Source organism: Elephantulus edwardii, unplaced genomic scaffold (genome assembly GCF_000299155.1).
Source record: "Elephantulus edwardii isolate Elephantulus edwardi_28Jun2011 unplaced genomic scaffold, EleEdw1.0 scaffold00013, whole genome shotgun sequence".
NCBI classification, from domain to species: domain Eukaryota; kingdom Metazoa; phylum Chordata; class Mammalia; order Macroscelidea; family Macroscelididae; genus Elephantulus; species Elephantulus edwardii.
In genome coordinates this window covers 15,604,860-15,611,266 of record NW_006399763.1, presented here as the reverse complement: position 1 = coordinate 15,611,266, position 6,407 = coordinate 15,604,860, and positions in this window count along the sequence as shown.

The following is a 6,407-nucleotide window of genomic DNA, read 5'->3' as shown; positions in this document are numbered from 1 at the left end:
AGGTTGTTGATGAGTTTTTCTTCGATCCTGATGCCACATTCATCCACATAAGCCTCCCAGATGATTTCTTCTGCATATAGATTGAAATGGTATGGATACAGTATTAGATCTTTGCACTGGATGTATGGCCAAGGACTCAAGGAATGGACCAGAGATTAAGAAAGAAAGCTTAAAATAGCTTTATTTAAGGGAGCTCTCAAATGAGGTTCCTTGGTCTCTAAATGGAAAGAAAACAAACAAGTTGCATTTTAGTGCATCTTTGGGAGGGTTTTTCTAGCTTGGTCTTTGGGGAAGGAAGGGAGGAACATTTGATTGTGGTTTATGGTTCAGCCGGGTGGATGAGGCAATTCACTCCTTTTGTTGATGTGTTGTATTCTTTGAATTCTTTATTCTTCCCCTGGGCCTTGGTCTGGGCCTTACATTCCAGCCTCTTTACTGGGGGAGGGGGAGGGAGAGGGGGAAGGATGACGTATCTTTATTCTAGCAACTTCCTGCTGAACAGGGGTGAAGATCTGGGACTCAGAGGCTGGACTGGGTTGGCCCAGGATCAGTAGGGAGAATATGGATGTAATAGCAGCTGGTTCACCATTGAGTTGGTCATTTATTTTATCCTGTGGAGTAAGAATTTAAGAAGGCAGGAGGCTATAAGTAACAATATAAAGAGCTACTTAGGGCTAGGAATCTGAGTGACGCAAAGAGTAATGGGGCCCACCATTTGAGAGGTGTAGAAGGTCTGCTCAGTAAGAGGAGCCTGTTTGACCAGGGCGAGTAATAATGGGTTCCAAACCTCTGCAGTACTGTCCAGAGATAGGGAATTGGGGTTCAGCAGGAAAAGAGGAAGGATCTTTTAGAGTAACAAGAACAAGTTGGTGGTAATAGACAACAGATGGAGTGTAAAGATCCCATATGATGGGGTTGACAAGTTCTGATGATGGAGGCAGTGTAGAAAGGGGTTCAGAGGGAAGGAACACTAAGAGGGATAGAACTAAAGGATGGTCAGGTGACCTGAGACCACTTGACTCCTAGCAAAACGCAGCCGTAAGTTCAGACAGGAGGTCTCAACTTTGCAATGGAGCTGGACATGTACGGATAATTAGAAAGGAATGGGTGAGTACTCATTTGTTGAATGTAATGAAGGAGGGGTTAAGTGGTAAGATGCTCATTTCTGAGACCTGGGAAGGGAAAATAAGACCCGAGAGGGAAGAAGCACTGAGAAGGTAGCCTCCATGTCAACCACAAAGGAAACTGGCCTAAAGGTTTATGCTGGGCTTGGAAATGATGTAGGGGCCATCGAAACTGGGTATCTTCAATCTTCAGTGGGCAGGCCCAGAAGGTCATCCTGGATAGGGCCTGGATCTGGTGGAGGGACTGCCCTACTGTGGTTAGGCAGCACAGGGCTGTCGACATTCCAATGGCCAGTGTTTCACAGATAGGGCAAGGCCATGTTGGAGAACAAAGGTCAGGACAGTCGTTAGCCCAATGGCCCTCTTTGCCCATTTGAGGGATGCACTAGGAAGTAACTGGCTCTTTAAATGAGCAAGTGTTTTCTGACCCTTTACCACTGCCAGCTGGAGGGTAGCTATCAGGGCTTGGGCATGCAGATTCACCTTCTGTCGAGTGCGAGTCTTTTTATTAGCCTCTGCCTGTTCCTTTTGGACACTGAAGACTTTAAAAGCCATTTTATCAGGTCTCAAATGGGTGTTTGGGGGCCATCCTCAGCCTTTTTGAGTTTCTTTTTTATGTAGGGGCTGACTGGATATTAAAATAAGTAGTTAGGTTGGTGGCTCCTGCTGGAGACATAGGGTTTAAGTGGGTATACTAGATTAGGGCTTCGGTGAGATGGTTAAGGAAAGTGGCTGGGTTGTCATCTTTAGTTTGGGTAGTCTCTCTGAGCTTATAAAAATTGATTACTTTATGGGAGATGGCATATAGGCTGGCTAACAGACACTGAATCGTATGGTCGCATGAGGCTCAACAGTCTCTTCCTTCCCACTGTTGTATTAATTTGATATGTCCAACTTGGCTCTTGCTGGGGGACTGCTTCAGGGCCAACAAGCATGGAGCCATCTGTTAAATGCACTTGGTCTGCATGTTGCTGAGCGGCAGTGGCAACATGCTCTTTTTCATCTGGCATTAGAGTAGAGGACAAAAAGGTCATGTTAGGTGAGATTGTAGGTCTGGGGCAGGAACCTAAACTCTTTGATATATGTTGACAGGTCTTTGGAAAATAAGCCTAAACTTTTTTTTTTTTTTTTAAGAAAGATTAGTTAGAGAAAAAAAGTGCTTGGATGCGAATGGGACCCTCAATGCCTGAAACTTCCCGAAGAGGACAGAGGAGAGGCTTGGTCTGGCAGGACCAGGTGTGGCTAGCAATCAGAGATGTGAGGGTGGGGTAGTTTAGTCTAGGCTATTTGGAGCAGAAGGAGTGGAGTGGTGGGTTCTGGAGCAGGCAGTAGGGAGGGGAGTGGGGGAGGCTGAGGGAGGAAGTCTACAGGGTTTGAAAAAAAGCAGAGTCATCTGGAGGGGATGAGGATGATTCCTAGGGAAAAGTAAGGAAAGGGGATGATTTGGTATTGGAAACTTAATTGGTGAGGGGGTTTGGGCCAAGAGTACCTACACAAGGTGGCAGGCTTTGCAGAAAGAGTGATGAGAGCATAAGTGAAAGAAAGCTTGGACATATAGATTTTTGGCTATGTCTGAGTCTGTTGGCAGAAATTGTCAAGATTTCAAAGCGTATTGAAATAAAAAGTTCCATTTTTAGGCCATCGAGAGTTGTTATCTAGCTGGCAGGTATTGCAGCCATGCCCTGTTACAGTATAAGATTAGCCTCCTGGGGGCAGAATTCCTCAGCCAGGCCCAAGTTGGAAAGATTCAAAAGGGGGCAGCCCAAGGAACTGTCCATTGCGGGCTTGGACATTTGGCTACCCATGGTGTTCAGATCTATGGGTGAGGCAACCGAGATTTCAGGATGTCCCCTGGGAACCAGGAGTGTCAGATATGGAGAGAGGCTAAGGATGGAATGGGTGTCTCCTAGCACAATCAATAGCCTGGGAAGAAGTGCCTGGCACTACCCGGTAAGTATGGACCTCCTGATGCAGATCTGTGATTCTCGGAATCCTAAGGGAGCTTAAAATGCTTGGAGACAAAATTCCTGGGGACTGTTCTGAACAGTGTCTTGGAAATTTTATGAGCAAATGGGCCTTTCTAAGGGAGAGAGAGAAGTCAGAAAAGGAGTCTGAGAATAGAGAGGAAGAGGGAGGGGGGAAGATTAAAGTCAGAAGAATAAAAGGGGCAGAGAGGTTTTGATTGGAGGACGTGCCAGATAACTACCAGTAAGGATTCTTCCACAACAGAGGTAGCAGTGGACAGGAAGAATGGAAAGTTCAGGGAAAGTGGACATTACTGATGACTGGACATAAACATAAAACGGATGGAAAAAGACAACAGAAGGTCTATCCCCTCAGTCCATGCAGGTGTCCCTCTGGCTATGGCCTTCATGGAGTAAAAGTGTGTCTTAGTAATAGCCAGGCCTGTATCAAGCCCAGGCTCAGTTCAAGTCTCTAGACTTCAAATTGCCCCTAAGCCATATGACAACACCATGGAACCACAGGTGGGGACCTAATCAAACTCTGTGTCTTCAGAATGATGTCAGCTGAGGAGCTTCTTCATAAGCATTCATATATGCAGAAAAAGAGAAGAGGAGATAAATGGGACATTATGTTACTATTTGGCATCTTGACACTGTGTGAGCTGATAGGTTCAAGAGAGAGAATGAGGGGCACTACACTCATTCCAAAAGAGGGTGGGGGAGTGTGCAGCATGCCTGGACTCCTCTTCTGGATCTTTGGCACCAGATGTTAGGACTTCACACTGGGTATAAGGCCAAGGACTCAAGGAAGGAACCAGAGAGCAAGAAAGAAAACTTAAGGCAGTTTTATTAAGGGAGCTCCTGGGTAAGGTTCCTTGGTCTCAAAATGGAGAATAAGAAAGTCACATTTTAGGGAACCTTTGGGAGAGTTTTTATAACAGCGTCTTCCAGGAGGGAAGAGAGAGACATTCAATTGTAGTTTATGGTTCAGCCAGGTGGGCAAGGCCATTCACTCCTTTTGTTAATGTATCATATCTTTGAATTCTTTTTTCTTCCCCTTGGCCTTGGTCTGGGCCTAACAGACAAGGACACATTCCTGACACACTCCTTTCTTGATTTTGAACCATGTATTGTTTCCTTACTCTGTTCTGATGACTTCCTGGGCTGAGCATAGGTTTTGTATGATCAAAAGCAAGTGGTCTGGGATTACCATTCTCAAGATTAGCCACAATTTGTTGTGATCTACAGTCAAATGTCTTTTCATAGTCAAGGAAACACCAATAGATATTCCTTTGCTTTCTGCCAAAATCCATCTGACATTGGCTATAATGTCTCTAATGCCATGGCCTCTTCTAAACCCAGCTTGTATTTTTTGGTAGTTCTCTGTCAATTTACTGTTCCAGTTGTTTTTGGATAATCTTCAGCAGACTTTTGCTTGCATATGATATTAGTGTTATTGTTCGATAATTTTTGAGCCAATTACCAATCACCCACATGAGACTGCATCATTATTAAATCTATATATTTTAGTTGTTATGTGCCATTGAGTTTCCCGTGACTCATAATCTATGCACAGTAGCTCTGAACCTTGCCCTGTCCTGAGCCAGTCTCACTGACTCCAACACACCTACCCCAGTTAGTGTGTCAATCCATTTCATTAAGAGTCTTCCTCTCTTGAGCTGTTCCTCTACCCTTTGAGCATGATACCCTTCTCCAAGGACTGGTCCTTCCTGGCCATGTGCCCAAAGTATGTATGTGAGGCAGAGCTTCAAAAACCTAGCCTCCAAGTAGAAACTAGGTTTTACACTCTGCAAGACAGACTTGTTTGTTCTTTTGGCAGCCACTGTATATTCAATACTCTTCTCTAGCACCACAAATCAAAGACATTGATTCTTCTGTCATCCTTAGTTGCTGTTCAGCTCTGTGACACAAAGAAAATAATTGTGAAGACCATGTCCTGGATCAGGCTAACCTTAGTTGAGGAGAGGCTGGACTGTAGGAAGAAGAACATAGTCTGAGAATTGAAAGAAATGCATATACAAAGAGTAATATACAGCTGAAACAATCTTACTGAAAATGAAGGGAATTTGAAGCACTTCTGATAAAGACTAAAGTCTTCAATATGACAAATTGGACTTTAACATAAAGTAAATGAAAGTTTGCACATTTGGAACAATAAGCATCATCATGTTAATGGAGAAAATATTGAAGTTATTAAGAATTATTTTTTTACTTGGAACCACAATCAACCTCCACAGAAGCAGTAATCAATTACATTGCTCTGGACGGATCTGCTGTCACTTTGATGACAAAGCAACCGGAATTAACTTTAACTAGTCGTGTTTTTTCTATAGCCTTAGATGTGTGGTGTTTTCAATTGCCCCCTATGAAGTTTTCAATTATTTCCTTTTAGTTGTCTCCATTGTGAACTCAAAGGTGCAGTGGTTAAATCTTTTGAAAGATTTGTCAGTCTACTTCCTAAATGTTACATTCTTGGAAATTCTGTGGGGCAGTTTTGTTCTCTTCTAGGTGATGATTTAAAATCAATACAATTGGTAGTGGATCTGGATTGATTATTTTGTTTCTATTTCTACATTTTTTCTTTTGTTATGAGAAGAAACTAAAGTCTAACCCAAGTAAATGTAAGGAGCACAGCTCCCATTGATAAACTTTAGGTGTGTAAAATTGGAGTATGACTTATTCTCGCATCTTAGTAAATTCTACCCTTTGCTTAGGAAGTTATATTTAAAGGCAAATTTTTTTAATAAAATTTTTATTTTATACTGGTTTACCTACAAGGTTAATATACATTGTTTTGCACACAGTATCTTTTCTTTACCCACCCCTCCCTCCACCCATCAAATTATGCAACCCTACGATTACCACCCTAAACCTCACCACTCTGCTCTCCCCTCCCACCCTGGGATCCTCATATATATTTTACTAGTTATGTTTCTATTTCTACAATAGTGGCCTTACATAGTATTTGTCCATATGGGACTGAGTCAGTTCACTTAAAATAATACTCTTCAGTCCCTCCCAAGTTAGATAGTGATATTCCATCATGTGAATGTACCATAATTTCTCAATCAATCATTCGATTGTGTTTAGACATCTGGTCTGTTTCCATGTTCTTGTGATGATGAATAATGCTGCTATGAACACTGGTATACAAATCTCTGTGCCTCACTTCTAATTTTCTCAGGGTATATTCCAAGCAGTGGAATAGCTGGGTCATATGGAATTTCTATGTTCAGCCTTTGAGGAAACATCAAACTTCCTTCCAGAGTGGTTTTATCATTTTACAATTCCATCAACA